At 44.2% G+C, this 25533-nt stretch overlaps 1 long non-coding RNA gene across 1 annotated transcript in view; it reads right to left on the bottom strand.

Moving 5' to 3' along the window:
• The window catches only part of LOC103349100 (uncharacterized), a 44842-nt gene extending 38385 nt beyond the window's left edge, over window positions 1-6457 (bottom strand). The window contains exon 1 of the long non-coding RNA XR_016213723.1: window positions 6244-6457. This is a non-coding gene — a long non-coding RNA (uncharacterized LOC103349100). The remainder of the gene's footprint in view (window positions 1-6243) is intronic.
• Window positions 6458-25533: the final 19076 nt, after the last annotated feature.

The raw sequence follows: 25533 nt of genomic DNA, 5'->3' as shown, positions 1-25533 counted from the left end.
GTCTGACTTACTCATTGAACAGTTATTAAACAATGAATAAACCCCAAACATTGTGTTAAGGGCCTGATAGCTCATTTAATACTTAGAATCATCCTCAATGAGCACAACAAGAAGTTTGGTAAACTGCAGAAGGTCACACATAAGGATGGATGGTCTGAACACACCCTGACAGCCAGTTTGCTTGCCATAGCTCTACAATGTCAGGCTGTGTTCTACAGACACTCCCGTCTCTCTCACAGATAAGCATCAGCGTCAAATGTAGCAGGAACCCACCTTGAGCCCATGCTGTGTCCACCCTGCAACTATGGCATCTTTAGAAGCCTGGTTGGATTGGTCTATCATGAGTCTACATGGAGATGTTGGTGAAAACCTCGTCCTCAGGGAACAAAAGGTTGCAGGCTGCTGAAAATGATCCACAGGCGAGGGGAAGCCCGGTTGTGTGCATGGGGGCCAGCACTGGTGGGCAGGCTGACACCAAGCAGCACCACCACTCTTAACCCAGATGGAAGTGGCACCATCTCAAGGACTGTGACCTTTGTCAGCAGCTGGGATGTCTTGGGCAGGCACCAGCAACAAGGCAGCGTCTTCTCAGGATCTCCGTGGTCTGGCCGCCATCTGTGGCACCAAGACAATGTAGGGAACAGGGAAATGGAAGAGGACACAGTGTGCAAAGGTTTTCCACTTGTACATCTTGCCTGGTGGGCTCCTGGAACCACTTGAGAGGAATCTGAGTGGACCTGAAGCTTAGTAGAGAGCTCAGCATTGGAGCCAGAGAGATACTGTTGTTACCTGTTTTTACTCGCAACTGTGCATCCTGAACAATGTAGGCTGTATAATTACAAGTCAGAGCTTAAATCTATATTTGGAAGTGAACTGGAAAATAATGAACAAGCAGTGTATTTGCAGAGAGGGACCAGTTAGATGTCTAACAAAGCTGTCTCAAGAAGAAGGCAAGTGAGCTGGGTGGGGCTGTGCGCAAGAAATCAGGAGACATGAAACCTAGTCTCTGCTCTTTCCCAAATTTGCCTCCCTGGGGAGAAGCTGATCATCTTCTGGAGCCTGTATCCTTACTTGCTGCAGGAGAGGGCTGGGCCACATGGGTGGACCGATCCTCACGTCTGCCTAACTCGTCAGTGCTGTCATCCTGCAAACACTGGATGGTACATGCTAACATCCAGCCAACTTTTAGAACTGCTTTGCAGGGGACTCACTCAGCCAGTAGGGGTTCTGCATAACAGAAGTAGAACTATGTTTCTTTCTAGGTTCTGGAAATCACAGTGGTAAAGCAACAGGAAAACTGAATGCACAGCACACAGAGAGTTGACCCATGTACCCAAACATCTTCAGACAGGGAAAGTGGGCTCCACTTTGGGAATTTAATGAGTACTTCCGGCTGAGCATGTTTTTGGTCAAACTAATGGCACCTGTGGGGAAACTAGCAGAGAATGTACATTTCTTAGCTCATATTCCCACAGAGTATTTTCCAGTGGATTTAGTAGCCATGGGTAGAATAATATCACATTTTAAAAGGGCTCCTATTGAGAGCAATGTTTTCTCAGCTTAGTGCCTGATTAACATCAAGCTAAACTTCCTTCTGTCTCTCCAACTTTTCTTTCTTTTAAAAGATTTATTTATTTGAAAGGCTGAGCTACAAAGAAAGGGAGAAAAGGAGGGAAGGGGAGGGGGTGGAGGGAGAAAGAAGGATTGGGAGGGGGGGTCAAGGTCTCCCAACTGCTGGTTCATTCCTCAAATGACCACAATGGTCAGAGTTGGGCCAGTCCAAAGCCAGGAGCAAGGATCCAGGAGCTTCTTCCAGGTCCCCCATACGGGTGCAGGAGAAAAAGGACTTTGGAAGTGGTACAGTCAGGACTGGAACCAGTGCCCATATGGGATGTTGGCACCACAAGCAGTGGCAAGCAGTGGCTTAACCCGATATGCCACAGCACCAGCCCCTCTCCAACTTTTCCTAGCTGTTTTTTTCCTACATTATGATTTCACTAAGTTGGATAGGAAGATGACTTTCGCTAGATGAATGACCCTGGACTTTTTGGGCCCTGGGGTTGGCATGGCCTTCTCTCTGTACCTTGCACTCCATGCTTGACAGTTCAGGGGTTTCCAGGCCTCTATCCCACATCTCCTTTCTGGTATCCATCACTCTCTAGCCACACTAGACCATTCTATGTATCACACTCACCCTGGGCCTTCCAGCTTTGTGCCATTCCTTCTGCTCCAACTCCTTTCATGTACTTCATTACTTTCTGCCCATTAAATCTTTTGGGTTTTTTTTTAAAGATTTATTTACTTATATATTTGAAAGAGTCACAGAGAGAGGGGGAGAGACAAAGACAAATGAGAGTGAGAGTGAGTGAGTGAGAGAGAGAGAGAGAGAGTTCTTGCATCCACTGGTTCATTCCCCAAATGGCCAAAACTGCAAGGCTTTGGGCCAGGCCGAAGCCAGGAGCCTGGATCTCCCATCTGGGTCTCTCACATGGTAACAGAAGCCCAAACACTTGGGCTATCTTCTGCTGCTTTTCCCTGACCATTAGCAGGGAGCTAGATTGGAAGTGGAACATCCTAGACATGAACTGGTACCCATATTGGATACCAGCATCAGACAGAAGCTTTACCTGCTATGCCACAACATCGGCCCCCTCTGCCTACCAAATCTTACCCATCCTTTAGTACCTTAAAGGTTTAATGCTTCCCAAGGCTATCTATGCAATTAGTGCACTGTGATTCCAATCCTGAAAACATTTCTCACGGATCTTGATTCTGAAATTTAGCAAAGGGTATCACAGGCCCAGACAATGATAAAGAATGATATGACAGAATTTCTATCCCAGGTGTAAAACATTGTACAAAGCAGCTGAATGAATACACATCAGTGTATTCAGAGCGACTGGTTCAGGTGTAGCCCAACAAATCAACAGAAGAGGAACAAAAGCCCAGAAATGCACCCATGATTATGTGGTAACTTATCTGGAACCGAGTTGGCATCACAGAGCCAAGACATTTTATTTTTTAAAAAATGGTGGAGAGACACGAAGACCCATGGGAAAAAATTAGATTTCTATCTCGCCTTATACACAAAATTCCACATAGATTGAGACATAAATATGAAAGAAATAATACCAGTCATTTAAATAAGAACCCACATTTTCATAGCAATCACAGGAAATGGGTATTGTTAGTCCACTCTCAGGGGAGAATGAAGCTCAGATAAATTAAGCGATTTATCTAGTCAGTTAACAAGGAACTGGTTGACAATTCCCAATTGTCACCCTAAAGCTTTAGTTTTGCCACTGTGCCATACTGCCTCTCCCTCTTCTGAATAGTCTTTCAATTATTTGGCTGATTTTTTAAACAGTGAATTGCAGAATGTAATACTTTGTAATTTAACTATTAATCTCTCTACCTCCTCACACACCCATTCACTTTTGCCTTCTGTTTGCATGTACCTTTTTTTTTTTTTTTTTTTTTTTTTTTTTTTTTTTTTTTTTTTTTTTGACAGGCAGAGTGGACAGTGAGAGAGAGAGACAGAGAGAAAGGTCTTCCTTTGCCGTTGGTTCACCCTCCAATGGCCGCCGCGGCCGGCGCACCGCGCTGATCCGATGGCAGGAGCCAGGAGCCAGGTGCTTTTCCTGGTCTCCCATGGGGTGCAGGGCCCAAGCACCTGGGCCATCCTCCACTGCACTCCCTGGCCACAGCAGAGGGCTGGCCTGGAAGAGGGGCAGCCGGGACAGAATCCGGCGCCCCGACCGGGACTAGAACCCGGTGTGCCGGAGCCGCTAGGCGGAGGATTAGCCTAGTGAGCCGCGGCGCCGGCCTGCATGTACCTTTTCTATTCATCTCATTGAAGTCAAAAACCACATCTTGCCTTGTGGCATTTCTGTGAGGGACCTGACAAGAGGTCTTAGTGGCAGATAATTCTGGCAGTCTAACAACCATCTGGGCCATTTAAGCAGATCTAGAGAGTTATCAAAGAAAGGAGAGTAAAAGTGGCTGGCACTGTGGCACAGTGGGTAAAGCCATGGCCCACAGTGCCAGCATCTCATATGGCACCAGCTTGAGTCCCAGCTACTCCACTTCCAATCCAGCTCCCTGCTAAAGAGCCTGGGAAAGCAGCAGAAGATGGCCCAAGTGCTTAGGCCTCTACACTCATGTGGGAGACCCAGATGAAGCTCCTGGCTTCAGCCTAGCTTAGCCCCATCCATTGCAGCCCTTTGGGAAGTGAACCAGTGAATGGAAAATCTCTCTATCTCTCCTTCTCTCTCTGTTTTTCAAATAAACAAATAAATCTTTTTTTAAAAAAAAAAAGGAGAACAAAATAACTTTTTATTCCTTACTCAATTCCATTCCCTGTGGAAACAGCTTAGAGAAGAATCTGAGGAAATCCTACTGGAAAGTACTAATGCAGAAAAGTGCTGGTAATATAACATAGGCCCATTCCTCCACATTGAAACTACCAGAAGAGTTGTTCTGCTATGTGTCTGCTAGGCCCCCCCTCCCCCACCAGCAAAGAAGCAGACCATCCAGCACATTCCCTAATACACAGTCTACAGCATTTTGTTTAATATTGTTGATTACTGAGTTGTTCTCATCAGTACATATGGAACATGCAGTTCTTTGCACACAGCAAACACTCAAGCAGTTGGTTATAATTGATTGAGTGACTCATTCCCTTGGAATATTCATTCTAGAAATAATACCTTCAAACTACCTTTTTCAATTAGTTCATTTTGTTGTTGTTGTTGTTGTTGTTGTGAAATATAGAAGCCTCATTAGAAGAGAAATGTTCTTCTATTAGCTGGGTCCCACTTTAATTTCTAACTCTTAGGACAGTGTGTCCATTATTTAAATCACATAAATATGGGTGACTTCTAGATCTTGCATGAATTGATTCAAATCAAAATCTTTATAACTTTATGTTTTCAAAAACACTACCTTTTCTAAAGAGACAAGAATTATATTCCAAGGAGCTAAACTGAAGTGGCAACATTATTATTTTAAAACCTAAGCCAAAGGGCGAGTGGGTTAAGCTGCCACTTTGATAGCCCACATTCCACATCTGAATGTCTAGGACCAAGTCCTGCCTGTGCTTCTGAAATCACTTCTTGGTAATGCACACCCTGGGAGGTGGCACATGATGGCTGGAGTATCTAGGTCCCTGCTACCCACCCAGGAAACCCAGATGGGGTTACTGGCTCCCGGCTGCTGCCTGGCCCATTCCTCGCTGTGGCAGGCATTTGGAGAGTGAATAAACAGATGGAAGTTATTTCTCTATATATCAATCTATCTTTCAAATCAGTTTGAAGAAAAACTTAAGTCCAAAGGGAAATAAATCCAAGTAATGAAAGCAGAGATGAGTGGTTTATAAAATTCTCATTATTTTTAGTCTTGGGTGGTTTGGAGAAATTTCTTAGAGGAGAACAAATGACGGTACAGTTGGGAAATGGGAAATATTTTCACTCTTATTCCATTTTCCTAAGTAAAAATGAGTAGAGGAAAAATTGGCCAAGCATTGGGATAAAAGAAGAGTTAATAAACGGAATTTTTTTAGAGCAGTAAATTTACTAGCTGGTATTTATTACCTAGGACTCTGGCACTATACTATGCACATAAAATCTCAACTTGTAAGTTTTAAAATGTGTTATTACCTATTTATTGTTATAAATGATCAGAGTGGGAAGAGGTTCCGCCCACGGGCTCTCCACTCGGCACTGAACAGGTGCTTTTCTTGGCCAGAGAAAGCGTGGTGCCGCCCCCTCTGCACACGGCACTCGGCTCCGCACCTGGCTGGTGTTCCGCGCAGGCCCTGTTGGGTATTCTGCACACGACACGCTCAGAGTGGCGGTGTGGCTCCCGGCTGCCAGCCCCAGCATCCACGGGAGAGTCCCGCAGGGCTGTTCTAGGCAGGTGCGCAGCTGGGGCGGCCCTAAGCGGGCAGTAGGGCCCTTGTGCAATCCGGAGACCCCTTATTCGGACGGGTTTGGAGCTGGACGCGGCCCGGCGGGGAGAGGCCTGGTTCTGTGAGTTCTGTTTCTGCCTGGCCTCGCAAGGCCTAGAAATGAAGGCAGAGGTGGGGTGTACACGCCGGCCACGTTTCTCCCTTTGTAACCGTGGAACTAGCCACCCCGAGAAGCCCCAAAGGTGGGAGGGAAGGGCCGCGTCTTCCTCCCTTCACGCTTCCTCACGCCATCCACACGTTCTTAGGGATAAAGGAAGGAACGGAGAACTACACACGTGGAGAAGACGCAGCTCCGGGAACGTTTTCCTCCCCTCTGGCTTCTCAGCACATCGCCCTGGCCCTCACCAGGCCAGAGGCGTGGAAATGGGAGCAGCTGGGCCGCGTGGACGCCACGAGGGGCTGTGAGCGCCTGCGCGCACCAAGCGCGCTGATTGGGCGGCAGCAGGGAGCTGGGCGGGGCTCCTGGGTCCCGGGGCGCCCCCTGCTGGGAAACACGGGCACTTCCTCAATCCTCGCCTATCCCGAGCGCGGCCACCATCCGGCCAGGAAAGCTGGGCGTGGTGGACCTGCTGGCTCCCTGGAGACTCCAGGTTTGCGGGAGACTTTGCCGTAAAGCCAACTGGAGTTCAGGAGTTGAAGGAAGTTGGCATTAGCAGGAAGCGGAATTAGGCGGGAATAGGACATCACGAAAGACGTGTTTTTCCAATAAAGTAGAAAAGACCTCATCTACCCTGACGGCCTCTCCCTCGCTCCCTCCTTCCCTCTCTGGTTCTCTTCTCTCTCTCTCTCAGACACACAGCCTCCCCTTGGTATCTGTGGGGGATTGCTTCCAGGAAACCCCACAAATACCAAAATTCATGGATGGCCAAGTCCCTTAAATAAAAAGGTGCAGTCGCACAACCTATGCACAGCCTCCCAACTTTTCACTAAATACCTACAATGATGTAAATGCCAGGTAAGTAGATGCCATGTTGTTTAGGAAGTAATGACAGGAAAAGCAATCTGCGCGTGCTCAGTGTGGATCTGATTTCCTTCCTGAATGTTTTCTAGATGGTGTTAGTGGAACTTGGGATACAGGAGGGAGAAGAGGAGGAAGGCGGGGAAATGGTGGTGGAAGCCAGCAAGAAGCCACACAAGGATGGAGCAACTTTAGATGAAGAGCGACAGCGAGAGCTAGAGAGAGAGGGAGGGAGAGAGCGAGAGTGAGAGAGAGAGAGGGAGGGAGAGAGCGAGAGCGAGAGAGAGAAGGGGAGAGAAGCTGAGCTGGTTAGAGGAGAAGGGAGAGGGCAGGTCTGCCCCTCTATCTTATGCCTCCCACCTCGCTCTCATGAATGCACATCTGGGGGTTGGCATTTGGCCTGGTGGTTAAGATACCTGCTTCCCACATCATCCTACTCAGCTTTCATACCTAGGCTACACCCCAATTCAGCTTCCTGCTAACGCAGACCTAGGGAGGCAGCGAATGATGGCTCAGTACTTGGATCCCTCCACCCGCATGAGAGACCCAGATGGAGTTCTCACTGTGGCTGTGACTTGGGGCAGCTCCGACTGTTGCAGGCATTTGGAGAGTGAACCATCTGATGAAAACTTTATCTCTGCCTCTCAAATAAGTTAATTCCTGGTTGCTCCATTTCTGATCCATCTCCCTGCTAATGCACTGGGAAATGCAGCAAAGGATGGGCCAAGCGGTTGGGCCTCTGCCACCCACATAGGAGAACTGGATGGAGTTCCTGACTCCTGGTTTTGGTTTGGCCAGGCCCTGGCTGTTGTAGCCATTTAAAGAGTGAACCAGTAGATGAAAGATCCATCCCTCCATCTCCTTCTCTCTGTGACTCTACCTTTCAGATAAATAAGTAAATTAGGGGGAAAAAAAGGAAACATGGATCTACATTTTGGTCCACAAAGGTCAATTTGGGACTTTGAAATGTGGCAGAATTACACCTCCAGCACTTTTTTTGTCTTAATAATCTCTACTTATTTCTCCGTAGATTAGAATGTTGTAAACAAAAGTGAATAAAAAATCAAGAGGAGGCAATGAGCCCCAGAGCCAGCCCTGAGCCTCCCAGAGTTTTGGCAGGAGGGACAGGTGACTGCTGCACCTCAGGTAGGCTGAGCAGGCAGGCGAAGCAAGCCGATCCCAGTTCACTAAGGACCACGACTCCTGTGTCAGCCCCTCCCCTGCACATGGCAAGGTTCATGACTGTTCTGTGATGCCGCTGCACTGAGCCACAGAAATCTCTGTGGGCTCAGAACCTACTGAGTACAATGCCGGATGGTGATGCAAATGCCATTGCTATCTTCAGCACCATGCTAATGAATTGTACTTAACCACATTAAAAAATAATGATTTGGAAAGGCTACAATTATGATATTTAAAACATAAATTGTACCCAACGGATATTAAATGTGAGCTCTGCATTTTCTTCTGCATTTGGAGCTAACAAATGCTCTTTTATCCTCTGACAGAAAATGGGCAGACAGGCTGATCAAACAGTTCAGTCCACGTACTTAAAACTTTCCATTACCATGTGGGAAGATCTATGGGTTGATCCAAAACACTTGCCTTTCATAAGGATGTTATTAACATCTGCCAGCCAGAGTTCAGGAGTTAAATGAGATGGCAGTGGAGGGATTAAGACATCATGAAAGATGTGTTTACCAATAAAGCAGCAAAAGTGTCACTTATCCTGAGAAAGAAATGCTTCCAGGACACCCCACAATTACCAAAATCCATGGATGTCCAAGCCCCTTACTTAAAATAGCACAGTATCTGCATAACCTATGCACATCCTCCAAGATACTTTAAGGTGTCTCTAGACTATTTAAGTACCACACATGATGTAAATGCCATGTAAATACTTGTCATGTGATATTGTTTAGGGAATAATGAGCAGGGCAGATTTAACTCTTTCCTGAACGTTTTCTGTTGCCATTGGCCGAACCCGAGGATGGGAAAGGTGAGAATGCAGAGGGCCAACTGTCTGTGTGTGTGTGTATATGTGTGTGTGTGTCCACTTCACACGTTTTGTGTGTGTATCTGTGTGTGTGTGTGCTTACTGCTGCAGTATGCATTTGTAAAATATTCCTATCTTACCTCCACAGAGGCAGCTTTACCATCCAGCTAACTGCCTCAGTCACCTGGGGCTACTATAACAAAATACAACACACTAAGTAGTTTAAAGAACAGAAAAGAGAAGAGGTAAGGAAGGAGAGGGAACAGATCTTCCTCTTCTTATAAAGCCCCAGATGATCAGGACCCAACTTTATAACCTCATTTAACCTTTTTTTAAATTTTTTTTAAAAATATTTATTTAGGGATGGAGGCAAGATGGCGGAATAGGAAGGGAGCACACTGATAGTCCGGGGAGAGATAGTTTAATAAAAGTGGAGATACTGCAGGTTCAAGGAAGAGTAGGGGAGGAAACAGCAGAAGAAACTCTTCCGGAACGCGTGATTCACAGTGGACCTGCGTGGAGAGCGTGGGAGCCCACAGTTCAGGACACCAGCGGCAGACTCAACACACCAGCGCTGGAACGCGAGGTGAGCCAAACCTCAATAGCCCGAGACACTGGCAGGCAAGCGGAGAGAGGAGACTAGAGGGAACGACCCCCGGGGGGGGGGGGGGAGTTCACCAGGCTAACTGGAAGAGAGAGAGAGAAAAAACAAAAGGTGACTGGTACGGACACGGGTTTCTCTCTCTCCGCTCACCTCTCAAGGGCGAGCAAGACAAAGAGCAGGCGCCATCTTGGACATACGTCATAAGCAGAGCGACCTCAGGTCTGCACCGGCCCTGAGCCTAGCAGAAAAACCTGACTCTGGGCGGGGCGAATTAACAGGAGATTAGGACCTAGTAAATTTGTGGTGCTACTGAACTGAGACTGTGAAAAAAAGAGACGGTGGGGGAGAGAACTCACGGAATTCACGTGAGCACTCTCCAGAGACGCTACAATTCCGTAACTTTGGCAACCCAGTGGGAGACTGAAGGAGAATTTGAGCCCACTCTGAGGGCCGAACAGATTCCCTGTGTGGTCCTTGGGAAAGAGCTTCCAATCTCTGGCTCCTGTGGGTATATCATTTGCCCGCGAACTACCTCCAACTTCGTTCAGCTGTGCGGAATTACTTCCCTTTTGAATCAAAAAAAAAAGAAAGAGAGAGAGAGAGATTTACCACGCCTAACCTGGGAGTGTCACCTTTGGCACACCAAACAGAGCTCTCAGGCCACACCCATCTCAAGCCCTAAGGCTCCATCAAAAAGAGATAGTCCGCTTAATCTAGAGTCATAGTATAACAAGAAATAGCACCACAGTGAAGAAACCAAATATCTCCAATATGCCAAATAACAAACGCAAAAACCAAGGTAATAAAAACAAGGAAGTCACCATGAAGCCCTCGAATGAAAAAGACACCCCAATTCAAGATTGTGAAGATGATGACATAGAAGAAATGCAAGAAGCAGATCTCAAAAAATTGATAAGAACATTAAGAACTTCTCAAAAACAAATTCTTGAACTACAGAAATCCTTAATGGACAAGATAGAAAACCTCTCTCATGAAAATGAAATATTAAGGAGGAATCAAAATGAAATGAAACAACTAGTACAACAGGAAACTGTGATAGTGACTGAAGTGAAGAATTCAATAGATCAAATGAAAAACACAATAGAGAGCCTTACAAACAGAATGGGTGAAGCAGAAGAGAGAATATCGGACTTAGAAGACAGAGAACAGGAAAGGATACAGGCAGACCAAAGAAAAGAAGAGGAAATTAGAAATCTAAAACATATTGTCGGGAATCTTCAGGATACTATTAAAAAACCCAACATTCGGGTTCTAGGAGTTCCTGAAGGCATGGAGAGGGAGAAAGGATTAGAAGGCCTTTTTAGTGAGATATTAGCAGAAAATTTCCCAGGTTTGGAGAAGGACAGAGAAATCCTAGTACAGGAAGCTCACAGAACCCCTAATAAACACGACCAAAAGAGATCCTCACCACGACACGTTGTAATTAAACTCTCCACAGTTAAACATAAAGAAAAGATCCTAAAATGTGCAAGAGAGAAACGTCAGATTACTCTCAGAGGATCTCCAATCAGACTCACAGCTGACTTCTCATCAGAAACTCTACAAGCTAGGAGGGAATGGCGAGATATAGCCCAGGTACAAAGAGAGAACAACTGCCAGCCCAGAATATTATATCCTGCAAAGCTATCATTTGTGAATGAAGGTGAAATAAAGACTTTTCATAGCAAACAGAAATTGAAAGAATTTGTTGCCACTCGTCCAGCCCTGCAAAAGATGCTTAAAGATGTGTTACACACAGAAACAAAGAAACACGGTCATCAATATGAAAGAAGGTAAAGGAAGGAAAGCTCACAGCAAAAGATCACAGGGAATTCAAAGCATATATTAGAACTTATCTTTGGCAAATGGCAGGGCAAAGTTACCACTTATCATTAGTCACATTGAACGTGAATGGCCTGAACTGTCCAGTTAAAATACACCTTTGGCTGATTGCGTTAAAGAACAAAACCCATCTATTTGCTGCTTACAAGAAACACATCTTTCCAACAAAGATCCATACAGACTGAAAGTGAAAGGCTGCAAAAAGATATACCATGCCAACAGAAATCAAAAAAGAGCGGGCGTAGCCATCTTAATATCAGACAACATAAACTTTACCACAAAAACTGTTAAGAGAGACAAAGAGGGGCACTATATAATGATTAAGGGATCAATACAACAAGAAGATATAACAATTATCAATGTATATGCACCTAACTACAGGGCACCAGTTTATCTAAAAGATTTATTAACGGACTTAAAGGGAAACTTAGACCCCAATACAATAGTACTGGGGGACTTCAATACTCCACTCTCAGAAATAGACAGATCATCCGGACAGAAGATCAACAAGGATACAGTAGATTTAAACGACACTATACCCCAAATGGATCTAACAGATATATACAGAACTTTCAATCCTACAGCTAAAGATTTTACATTCTTCTCAGCAGTACATAGAACCTTCTCTAGGATTGACCACATACTAGGCCATAAAGCAAGTCTCAGCAAATTCAAAAGAATTAGAATCATTCCATGCAGCTTCTCAGACCATAAAGGAATGAAGTTGGAAATTAGCAACTCAGGAATCCCTAGAGCATATGCAAACACATGGAGATTGAACAACATGCTCCTGAATGAACAATGGGTCATAGAAGAAATTAAAAGAGAAATCAGAAATTTTCTGGAACTAAATGAGGATAACAGCACAACATACCAAAACTTATGGGACGCAGCAAAAGCAGTGTTAAGAGGAAAGTTTATATCAATAGGTGCCTACATCAAGAAATTGGAAAGGCACCAAATAGATGAGCATTCAATTCACCTCAAGGATCTAGAAAACCTATAGCAAACCAGACCCAAATCTAGTAGGAGAAGAGAAATAATTAAAATGAGAGAAGAAATCAATAGGATTGAATCAAGAAAAACATTCCAAAAAATCAGCCAAACAAGGAGCTGGTTTTTTGAAAAAATAAACAAAATTGACACCCCATTGGCCCAACTAACTAAAAAAAGAAGAGAAAAGACCCAAATCAATAAAATCAGAGATGAAAAAGGAAACGTAACAACAGACACCACAGAAATCAAAAGAATCATCAGAAATCACTACAAGAACTTGTATGCCAGCAAACAGGGAAACCTATCAGAAATGGATAGATTCCTGGACACATGCAACCTACCTAAATTGAACCAGGAAGACATCGAAAACCTAAACAGACCCATAACTGAGACAGAAATTGAAACAGTAATAAAGGCCCTCCCAACAAAGAAAAGCCCAGGACCAGATGGATTCACTGCTGAATTCTACCAGACATTTAAAGAAGAACTAACTCCAATTCTTTTCAAACTATTCAGAACAATCGAAGAAGAGGGAATCCTCCCAAATTCTTTCTATGAAGCCAGCATCACCTTAATTCCTAAGCCGGAAAAAGATGCAGCACTGAAAGAGAATTACAGACCAATATCCCTGATGAACATAGATGCAAAAATCCTCAATAAAATTCTCGCCAATGGAATGCAACAACATCAGAAAGATCATCCACCCAGACCAAGTGGGATTTATCCCTGGTATGCAGGGATGGTTTAATGTGCGCAAGACAATCAATGTGATTCACCACATTAACAGACTGCAGAAGAAAAACCATATGATTATCTCAATAGATGCCGAGAAAGCATCTGATAAAATACAACACCCGTTCATGATGAAAACTCTAAGCAAACTGGGTTTGGAAGGAACATTCCTCAATACAATCAAAGCAATCTATGAAAAACCCACAGCCAACATCCTATTGAATGGGGAAAAGTTGGAAGCATTTCCACTGAGATCTGGGACCAGACAGGGATGTCCACTCTCACCACTGCTATTCAATATAGTTCTGGAGGTTCTAGCCAGAGCTATTAGGCAAGAAAAAGAAATTAAAGGGATACAAATTGGGAAGGAAGAACTCAAACTATCCCTCTTTGCAGATGACATGATTCTTTATTTAGGGGACCCAAAGAACTCTACGAAGAGACTATTGGAACTCATAGAAGATTTTGGCAAAGTAGCAGGGTATAAAATCAATGCACAAAAATCAACAGCCTTTGTATACACAGACAATGCCATGGCTAAGGAAGAACTTCTAAGATCAATCCCATTCACAATAGCTACAAAAACAATCAAATACCTTGGAAGAAACTTAACCAAGGACGTTAAAGATCTCTACGATGAAAATTACAAAACCTTAAAGAAAGAAATAGAAGAGGATACCAAGAAATGGAAAAATCTTCCATGCTCATGGATTGGAAGAATCAATATCATCAAAATGTCCATTCTCCCAAAAGCAATTTATAGATTCAATGCAATACCAATCAAGATACCGAAGACCTTCTTCTCAGATCTGGAAAAAATGGTGCTGAAATTCATATGGAGGCACAAGAGACCTCGAATAGCTAAAGCACTCTTGTACAACAAAAACAAAGCCGGAGGCATCACAATACCAGATTTCAGGACATACTACAGGGCAGTTGTAATCAAAACAGCATGGTACTGGTACAGCAACAGATGGATAGACCAATGGAACAGAATTGAAACACCAGAAATCAACCCAAACATCTACAGCCAACTTATATTTGATCAAGGATCTAAAACTAACTCCTGGAGCAAGGACAGTCTATTCAATAAATGGTGCTGGGAAAATTGGATTTCCACGTGCAGAATCATGAAGCAAGACCCCTACCTTACACCTTACACAAAAATCCACTCAACATGGATTAAAGACCTAAATCTACGACCTGACACCATCAAGTTACTAGAGAACATTGGAGAAACCCTTCAAGATATTGGCACAGGCAAAGAATTTCTGGAAAAGACCCGGGAGGCACAGGCAGTCAAAGCCAAAATTAACTATTGGGATTGCATCAAATTGAGAAGTTTCTGTACTGCAAAAGAAACAGTCAGGAGAGTGAAGAGACAACCAACAGAATGGGAAAAAATATTTGCAAACTATGCAACAGATAAAGGGTTAATAACCAGAATCTACAAAGAGATCAAGAAACTCCACAAAAACAAAACCAACAACCCACTTAAGAGATGGGCCAAGGACCTCAATAGACATTTTTCAAAAGAGGAAATCCAAATGGCCAACAGGCACATGAAAAAATGTTCAAGGTCACTAGCAATCAGGGAAATGCAAATCAAAACCACAATGAGGTTTCACCTCACCCCAGTTAGAATGGCTCACATGCAGAAATCTACCCACAACAGATGCTGGTGAGGATGTGGGGAAAAAGGGACACTAACCCACTGTTGGTGGGAATGCAAACTGGTCAAGCCACTATGGAAGTCAGTCTGGAGATTCCTCAGAAACCTGAAGATAACCCTACCGTTTGACCCAGCCATCCCACTCCTTGGAGTTTACCCAAAGGAATTTAAATTGGCAAACAAAAAAGCGGTCTGTAGCCTAATGTTTATTGCAGCTCAATTCACAATAGCTAAGTCCTGGAACCAACCTAAATGCCCATCAACGGTAGACTGGATAAAGAAATTATGGGATATGTACTCTTTAGAATACTATACCGCAGTAAGAAACAACGAAATCCAGTCATTTGCAACAAAATGGAGGAATCTGGAACACATCATGCTGAGTGAAGTAAGCCAGTCCCAAAGGGACAAATACCATATGTTCTCCCTGATTGGTGACAACTGACTGAACACCAAAAAGGAAACCTCCTGAAGTGAAATGGACACTATGGGAAATGGTGACTTGATCAGCATAGCCCTGACTGTTAATGAACAACTTAATACATTATCCCTCTTAGTAGTTTTTTTGTCTGTTCTACTTAATATGACTGGTTTAATTCTGTAATTAATACACAGTTATTCTTAAGTGTTGAAAATTAACTGAAATGTGATCCCTGTTAAACATAAGAGTTGGAATAAGAGAGGGAAGAGATGTATAATTTGGGACATGCTCAAGCTGACTTGCCCCAAATGGTAGAGTTAGAAACATACCAGGGGATTCCAGTTCAATCCCATCAAGGTGGCATGTACCAGTGCCATCTCACTATTCCAAGTGATCAATTTCAGTTCACAATTGATCATAATGAAAGGACTAAGAGTCAAAGGGAGCACATAAACAAGTCTAGTACCTGCTAACACTAACCGATAGAATAAATAAAGGGGAGAGTGATCCAACATGGGAAGCGAGATACTCAGCAGACTCATAGAATGGCAGATGTCCTAAATAGCACTCTGGCCTCAGAATCAGCCCTAAAGGCATTCCAATGTGGCTGAAAAGCCCATGAGAGTATTTCAGGCATGGAAAGCCAAGACACTCTGGCAAAAGATCTCTGTGAGTGAGATCCCAGTGGAAAGAACAGGTCATCAAAGAAGGAGGTACCTTTCTCTGAAGGGAGGAGAGAACCTCCACTTTGACTATGACCTTGTCTAAACAAGATAAGAGTCGGAGAACTCAGAGGGCTTCCATAGCCTTGGAAACTCATGACTGGAGCATAGGGAGATTACTGATGCCATAAACAGGAGTGTCAATTGGTAAAGTCAACAACAGGAGTCACTGTGCACTTACTCCTCATGTGGGATCTCTGTCCTTAATGTGCTGTGCATTGAGATTTAATGCTATAACGAGTACTCAAACAATATATTTCACTTTGTGTTTCTATGGGGGTGCAAACTGTTGAAATCTTTACTTAATGCATACTAAACTGATCTTCTGTAAAAAAAAAAAAAAGAAATTATCAATTCCCAACTTGACTCTCACTGGGATTAAACATGACAATAGGTCTGATCTGATTTCATCATCACTTTAAAAATTCATCTATTATTTTTCACTTTATGTTTCTGTGTGGGAGCAAACTGTCAAAATCCTTACTTAATGTATACTAAGCTGATCTTCTGTATATTAAGATAATCGAAAATGAATCTTGATGTTAATGGAAGGGGAGAGGGAGTGGGAAAGGGGAGGGTTGTGGGTGGGAGGGATGGTATGGGGGGGAAGCCATTGTAATCCATAAGTCGTACTTTGGAAATTTATATTCATTAAATAAAAGTTAAAAAAATTTATTTATTTACTTGAAAGGCAGAGTTACAGAGAGGCAGAGGCAGAGAGAAAGTCTTCCATCCACTGGTTCACTCCCCAAATTCTGGAGCTGGGCAGATCTGAAGCCAGGAACTTCTTCCAGGTCTCCCACACAGGTGCAGGTGCCCAAGCACTTGGGCCATCTTCCACTGCTTTTCCAGGCCATAGCAGAGAGATGGATTGGAAGTGGAGCAGCTGGGATTTGAACCAGCACCCATATGGGATGCCAGCACTGCAGGCAGCAGCTTTATCAGCTGTGCCACAGAGCAGCCTCCCCTCATTTAACCTTAATTCCCCTGTCTCCAATATGGGCACACTAGGGGTTATAGTTTTAACATTTGAAAGGGGGACTGAGGGGCTCCATAATTTAGTCCATAGCAATAATGCAGCTTAAGCTCCAGCCCTCTTTCCTGCACACGTCCCTTGTCGGTCTATTTGTGCTTTTGGTCTTGTGGGGTTTTTCCCTATTAAAGAGGATTCTTCACTTGGTTTAAGCATCTGGCCCCTCAGATCCTGGAATGTCCCCCTATTTTAAATATGGAATGCATATTTAAGTGTTCTGGATGTGTATAAAAATCAACCATGCATGGGTTATATGGCCCTCTCCAATAATCAGTGTATACCACAAAACTGAATGTAGCTTCCCCATCATTGGAAGGTGTTACTAAGGCTCAATGCTGAGAGCAAAATGGACTCCATGCCACTCAAATAGTTGAAGGCCTTCAGAAAAACTTGAGATCCTCAGAAGGGGAGAGAAGTCTACCTGCATGTGGCCTTTGGGCCCAAGACACTTTCAGTCTTGGCAGCCCCCACGTTTGTGAGCCAGTTCCTTAAAATAAATAAATAATGTATATCTAGTATGTAGTATACACACAGACATACAATCATGTGCTGCCTAACCGTGTTTTGGTTAACAACAGGCCATATACATATACAAAGGTGGTCCCATAAATTTGTTGTATGACTCACTACTCAAAGGAATGGTGTCATTTTGCTGAAGTTGTTAGTAAAAATTAAACTGAGAAGGCACCCTTCACGTGCATGTCCTAAGAGTGGAAACTCCCCATAAGCAATTCCCATAGGAATCATTTCCTAAATGAGCCAGGCCTCAAACTGTGCTATTCCATTTACACATGGTCTTCCAAAAATCAAATAGCTGGATAGTCTGGTCCCTGATAGGGAAGCAAGATCTTAAGTGCAAAGTTATGGAAGCATTACTCTAGCCGGAAGTGGACATTTTTCTCCAAGGCCAGAGCATCCAGCTGTCCCCTGCTCTTCTCTGCCCATCCAGCAAGGGTGGCCTCAGGAGCAAACAGATGTTGGCTCAAGCTCCTACGCCTCACATCCCCATAAGCTGCAAGAAAACAATCACCACACTCCGTTTTCACTGCCCAGTGCTCACCTGGAGATGTGAAGCTTGGTGTGGAGGCCCCTGCATCTGGCTGCTCTTCCTGCTGAATGCTCCACCTTCAGGAAAGGGGATACGGAACACTGTGAGGGATGGAGAAGGACACGGCATGGCTTTGCATTGTCTTTTCTAACTTCACTCATCCTTTTTACTTATTTTCTAACCCTTTTCTGCCTCCCTCCATTTCTCTGTGATTTTTCCTGGCCTTACAGTGTGGGTTCCTGCAGAAATCAGTAAGCCTATTGTTAATTGACAAAAGTAAACTAGTAATCAAATTGCCTGCCACCAGAATGCCTTCATGCAAAATTTGATGGGAATATATCAGGTGCATGGTGTGTGTATGATGTGGTGTATGTGTGTGTGTGTGTGTGTGTGTGTGTGGTATGTAGGGAGTGGGATATGAGTGTATATGCTATATGTGTGTGTGTGCATGTGTCTCTGCATGTCCATTTTGTACTACTGCATCTTTAGTGAAGAAGAAAAGAACCCTTTGGGACCAAAGTATCTATAAGAATCTATATTTGAAGTGGGATAATAGTTAAGATTATGTAAATTATAATGTGATCATTTACATGTAAATAGAATATTATTACTTTTGAAATAATGTTTTCAAGTTATTATCATGCAAAGCAAATATTAATGTTTAGTAACTGTTCAGTAACATTTTATTGATTACTATTTATTACAGTGTCCTGGAACTATAAAGTGCTTTACACACACTATTAGATTTCATTTTCATTTACAACAATGCCTTGGGGGTCAGAGATCATCTTTCCATTTTGCAAACAGGAATCTGAGTCCCAGGAATCAGGGATAACTTGCCGTGAAGAAAAGACACAGTAGCAAGGAGAGGGCAAGTGAAGAAAAGACACAGTAGCAAGGAGAGGGCAAGTGAAGAAAAGACACAGTAGCAAGGAGAGGACAGGAGGGAAAACCTGTCTGATTCTAAGAGCCAGGGTCGCACTCAATGCCTTCCTTCCAACAAAGCAAATGCTGAGTGAGTTGAGAAGTATATCTGCAGATGGCTCATGGAGAGGCTGCTTCATGAAAATCAGCCCTAAGCCTAACCAATGCCTTTGTACATCAGTGTAGGTCCACATCTGCCTGGAGCAAACAGTAATCTCAAGAATCCGTTCCAGGTGACATTCATAAACCTTGTCTCTACCAAGACATTTATGAAACCATCTCATCAGCCCTGTGCCCTCCAGGCTAAGTCACACATGTGGCATTGTAAGTGTGTAAGCTTCTTTTCTAAAGATGAGAAGACATTCCCTAACTTCTTTCCTTGGTCAATTCTGATTTTTTAAAAAGATTACTTTATTCATTTGAAAGGCAGAGATACAGAGAGAGAGAAGGGGGGGAGAGAGAGAGAGAGAGATCCTCCATCCATTGGTTCACTCCCTAAATGGCCGCAATGGCTGGAGCTGGGCCAATCCAAAGCCAGGAGCCAGGAGCATCTTCCAGGTCTCCCACATGGTTGCAGGGGCCCAAGGACTTGGGCCAACCTCTGCTGGTTCCCAAGTGCATTATCAGGGAGCTAGATGGGCATTACAGCAGCTGGAACTCAAATGTGTCAACGTCCATTATAGGACGTTGGCACTGCAGACACCAGCTTAATGTCCTAAGCCACAGCACTAGTCCCCGATTCTGATATTAATATCATGCATTCTTAAGCAATTTTTACATCTAAACCTATTTCTTCACCTACTCAATGCACACTTTAAAAAAAAGTAGTGGCCATCTTTCTTCATAATTAGCTTTCATAGAATTTAAGACAGCCGCAAGATTTCTCTTCATGTGTGAATCACCTCCATACTTTTAATTCTGCTTTGGTGCATTAACATTTCCAAGCTTTTACTAACTTTTGCAGCTCCAGCTCTGTTCCCTGAGTTTCCTCCAAGCTTTTACAGTCAGTGCAAAAGCCATGGAAGCCAAGGAATCAGGGTCCAGGTTCCACATAGACCAGTAGGCATGGAACGTGCTGCTCCATCCCATCAAGTGGATCGTGTCTGGTTTCCTCCTTTACTTGTGCTTCCATTGCTGAGTCACGATTCCTTAGACACTCTTTTTTAAAAGAGAGAGAGAGAGAGAGAGAGAATTATTTTATTTATTTGAAATACAAGAGTTACAGAGAGGAGCCAGCGAGGTGGCCTGCGGCGCCAGCATCCCATATGGGCATCGATTCTAGTCCCGGTTACTCCTCTTCCAGTCCGGCTCTCTGATATGGCCCTGGAAAGCAGTGGAGGATGGCCCAGGTGCTTGGACCCCTGCACCCGCATGGGAGACCAGGAGGAAGCACCTGGCTCCTGGCTTTGGATCGGAGCAGCTCTGGCCATGGCAGCCATTTGAGGAGTGAACCAACAGAAGGAAGACCTTTCTCTCTGTCTCTTCCTCTCACTGTCTGTAACTCTACCTGTCAAATAAATAAAAAAATAAAATAAAATAAAAGAGTTACAGAGAGAGGTAGAGCCAGAGAGAGAGAGAGGTCTTGCATCCACTGGTTCACTCCCCAAATGACTGCAATGGCCAGAGCTGAGCCAATCCGAAGCCAGGAGCCAGGAGCCTGGAGCCTCTTCCAGGTCTCCCACACAGGTGCCGGGGCCCAAGGACTCAGGCCACCTTCTACTGCTTTTCCAGGCCACAGCAGAGAGCTGGATCAGAAGAGGAACGGCCGGGACTCAAACCAGCACCCATTTGGGATTCTGGTGCTGCAGGTTGGGGCTTTAACCCACTATACCACAGTGTCGGCCCCTTAGACACTCTCCAAATGTCAGCTGGGCCCATGGCACGGTGCTTTTTCCCCTGTATCCTCATCAAATTCCATTTTCAAAGTGCCTGGCACCATAAACTGCAAAGGATATTGATGGGTGAGTCTAATGGTAAGGCCCTATGGTTTTAGTGCAAATAAATAAAGTCTATTCAGAGCACACAGATAGCAAATTCTAAAACACATTTGGTGAAAAAGTGAATGAATAAATTAAACTCATTAGCTGTATGAGAATAACTCACCTGCTCCCTCATTTTGCGCTGACTCTATCATGTAATCCTATACAGCAGGAGTAAAGAGGAATCTGGAAAAACCCCACAAGAGTCATAGGGTAATGGGTAGAGGTTCTGCTAACTGAAGTTTCTATCTTAAACAAAGTTTGCTTAGGGAGAGTCTTCCTCCAAAGGAGCCTTAAAAGAAAAACCATTTGTCTGGCATCCCTGAAATAATTAAAGGTTATGCATTAGAATTGGATGCTATAAAGATTTACTTAAGAAATAGACTGAACTTGACCTCCTAAAATTGTAATAAACTGCCATCTTCTTCACTATGGATGGTCTTACCAGCAAAGTGCTTAAGACTGGACTCTGAGGTCAAATGCTCTGGATTGAAATTCCAGCTCCATCCTCCACTGGCTGTGTGCCTTTGGGGAAATCACTTAAGCATTCTCTGACTCAGTGTCCTCAGCTTGAAACATTAGCGCCTTTCTCGTAGGGCTGTACAGATTAAATAACTCTACAAGGGATCAGCGCTGTGGTGTAGTGAGTAAGGCTACCACCTGCAGTGCTGGCATCCCATATGAGCACTGGTTCGAGTCCCAGCTGCTCCACTTCCAATCCGGCTCTCTGCTATGGCCTGGGAAAGCAGTGGATGATGGCAAGATACATTCAGAGATCCTCCTCCCACGACACAGATCACAGCAAAACAACATGCAATGGACCAATGAGATTTCCTGCCCCAAAACTAGTATGCCCTCCGGGTTGTCTGATTTTATGGTGCACTGCCCCTTTCATTGTCTTTGAACTTATTTGACAACTCCTCAGGTTGTAAAATATCTCATATGTATTTCTTGCCCATTGACACATGCAAATGTATTTATTTCCCATGGAAATACAAATAATTTCCTCTCTTCTAATCCCCTCAGACAGTTTCGGCATCTTATTTGTAAATTCATGTCAGCATTATTTTCTTTCTACAGACATGTGACTCAAAAGGATTCTCTTTTGAACTGGTTATGTTTTACTCATTTCCTCATTAACTAATGACTTACATAAAGTCTTTGACATGTACTCATTTTGTCTTTGTATGTGAGTCATGATTACATCCTATTTGAATGTTATCCTGTAATAATCGGTTGTTGGATGTACTTTCATCCATTCATGCATTCATTGCAGACACCAATTAAGCAACAAAACTAAGGAGCTATGTTTAAATAATGCACGATGGAAAGATGAAGACACATGGTCTTGACCTCAATATGCTCACCAAAAACTGTAAAATGCTTGCAGTTGTAGATCACCGAAAAATGCCCCACAGCGGGGAATTGGGAAAGGAAGGCATCCTGTTTCTCAGATGATGTGGAGGGGCTCATTCGGGAATTCCATTTCCAGTGATGAGTGCCTTGGAACATTCCAGCTTTTGTCTCTTAAATTTTATTTAAGGTACACAAATTTGATGTGTTTCAGGTATATGGATTTAGAATATAATGATACTTCCTCCCCAACCCCCCCTCCTGCCCATGCTCCCACCCTTCACCCTCCTTCCTCTCCTATTCTCCCTCTTAATTTTTACAAAGATCTACTTTCAGTTTACGTTATATGCGTAAGATTAATCCTACACTAAGTAAAGAGTTCAACAAACAGTAAAAAAAAAAAAAAAAAAAAAAAAAAAAAACACGCTGGTTCCTCAACAGTAGAGAAAAGGACTGTAAATAATCATTGAAACTCAAAGTGTCAATTTCACCCCTACATTACATATTGGTATTCTATTGGTTACCACACATCAGGGAGAACATACAGTATTTGTCTTTTGCAGATTGGCTTATTTCACTAAACATAATAGTTTCCAGTTGCATCCATTTTGTTGCACGACACAGAATGTCATTCTTTTTTTTTAAAAGATTTATTTATGTATTTGAAAGTCAGAGTTACACAGAGAAAGGAGAAGCAGAGAGAGAGAGAGAGAGAGAGAGAAAGGTCTTCCCTCCGATGGTGCACTCCCCAGATGGCAGCAATGGCCGGAGCTGCACCCATCCGAAGCCAGGAGCCAGGAGCTTCTTCTGGGTCTCCCACTCAGATGCAGAGGCCCAAGGACTTGGGCCATCTTCTACTGCTTTCCCAGGCCATAGCAGGGAGTTGGATCAGAAGAGGAGCAGTCAGGACTAGAACCAGCGCCCATATGGGATGCCGGCACTTCAGGCCAGAACGTTAACCCATTGCGCCACAGCACAGGCCCCAGAATTTCATTCTTTTTGTACAAGATGGGAGGAAGATATTGTGGGGAAGCACCTGATTCCATCTGGCTTAACCTCAGTGTGCAAAGTCAGGGTGTAGGAGACAAACCTGGAGAGGAAGGTTAAGTGTATAGTGATGGAAAAGGCAGAAGGGAACCACAGCAGGCTCCTGAGCAGGGAAATATCACGGTCCGGCCATTGAACATCACATCCCCACTGGGTGGAGAGTAAGGTGGAAAGGAGGATGCACATCTCCAGGAAGAAGAGTAAGGAGCCAGTGTGGACAGTCCAGGGAGAAGCAGTGATAGGGACTAGAACAGCACAAACATGTAGGAAAAGGGAAGGGAGAGACCCAGAAGGGCTGCCTGGTCATCACCCTGCCTATCCTGGCTTTCCATGCCATGCTATTGAAAAAACCAATATTTCTGCAGTTTTCTGTCTTCACTGATGGCTTTCACACAGCAAACAATCCTTTATGATTCCTTCTATTCCCCATCAATCCTCCAGCTCCTGCTGTCTGACCTCCCTGCCCACAGAGCATTTCCACACCCTCCTACACCCCCAGAGGTCTGATGTGCCATTGCTTCTCAGTAAGTGCTTTCAAATGACATTGAACTACCTGCTAAAGTGCATCCAAAAGTGTTCCTGTTTGACCTACGGAGACACCACGTTCCAGGCCAACAGAATGCTCTCCTGTGCCATTAATGCATGACTAACTACTTTAATCACAACAATAAGCTCCCCATCAGTGGCATTTTGCAGGTACAGGTGCAGAGATTTCGGCAATGGCAGAGTGCACTCAGGCACCATGGCAACCAATGCGTCATAACACGCAGCTAGCTCTCTGTTCATTTTAGCTGACAACAAAACTTGGAGCTGCGTTCTCAAACATGGCTGTCGAATGAGGAAGGAAATGTTTGGTGGGTCTCAGGGCAGCAAGGATGCTCATCTTTCTGCACAGGGAAGTAGTTCTGATGGGGGTTGCAGCCTGATGTGGTTCTGGTTTTGTCAATCCATCTGCAGCGGCTGCTTTCCTCTGGAAGTCCAGGCAGGTCCTGGCAGAGTGTGTATGCTGTTGCTGTTATTTCACATTTGTTGCTTTAGCTCCGTTGAAAATCATTTGCCAAAGACCTTCTGCCAGCTCAGTGGCCCCACATGTTATGGACTTACAAAATGATGGGTATTTTGTGGTTACTGCTGTAGCCCTTGTGTAAAAGATGCCCAAGGGTTCAAGTTGCTATTGATTTTGGGAGTGCTCTGAGGGAAACAGAAATTCAGCTAAAGCTATCTTCAGCAGAACAGGCCATGTAAAGACTTATATAACTGGATAATCCAAGAGTGGGCTTGACTGCAGGGAGTCAAATAATCTCTCTCTCTCTCTAAGTCAAGTGAGAGAGAGTCAAGTCTTTCTCTCCCTTCTTCCCTCCCTTTCCCCTCTCTCCGCTTGATTTGACCTAATCCCCTCTTATTCCTTATATCCTTGTAGTCTACAATTTCAGGATTTAGCCATAGACAATTCTAGGTTTAGAGCCCCAGATTGGCAACTCCATAGCGAAAGGACAGCATGCATCACTATATGCATAGAAAATCCCAGGGAAGAGCTCTGATTGGTCTTTCCTGGATCACATGTCCGTCTCCAGTAGGAACCACAAGGAACCAAGCAAGGTAAGGTGCCTACCATTCTGGCCAAAGGAGTGAATACTACAGTTAGAAGCCCCAGCAAGACAACAAGAGGAAGGACCACCTTCTTAAGACAGGGTGGGAAAGCTGGTCACCATAGCCAAACAAAAGATCATGTTAGAAATGCTGGAAAAAATTTCTTAATGGGCTAGCGCTTCAGGCTTCACAGTATGCCCCACTTCCAAGGGGCACTGGCTGTAATCCTGCAGTGTTGCCCAAGTCCAGGGGAAACTGCTCACAGTTTTGTGTAACAGCTTTCCAGGGCTGCTTTTCACATGCAGTCCTGAGCAAATTCACTTCTGGAGTTGTGTGACTTCAGAGCTATGCCTGGTCACTCACAGAGGAAGAGGAAGAGAAGTGGTAAGTATCAGGGACTGAAATTAGAGAGCCAGAGACCAGTGCCTCGTCTGAACTAGAGATATGAAAGAAATCAAAGGACTGGGAGATGCAAAGTCAGCAGGGAGTAGAGTAGCAACAATAGCTGCAACAAGTGAAGGGTACCGTGGGTAGGACTGGTACTGTTTGCTCTTGTGTTTCCTCTGGTTCGGATGGGCATGGACATCTCTGGCTGTATAGGAGGTAACTCCAGCTAGAGAAACCATGCCTATGTGGGGGTGGTTGGAG

This window comes from Oryctolagus cuniculus, chromosome 9 (genome assembly GCF_051225735.1).
Source record: "Oryctolagus cuniculus isolate XC-2025 breed Fujian yellow rabbit chromosome 9, ASM5122573v1, whole genome shotgun sequence".
Classification (NCBI taxonomy): domain Eukaryota; kingdom Metazoa; phylum Chordata; class Mammalia; order Lagomorpha; family Leporidae; genus Oryctolagus; species Oryctolagus cuniculus.
The sequence above is the reverse complement of the archived record's forward strand: the minus strand, read 5'-3'. Positions and strand labels throughout refer to the sequence as shown.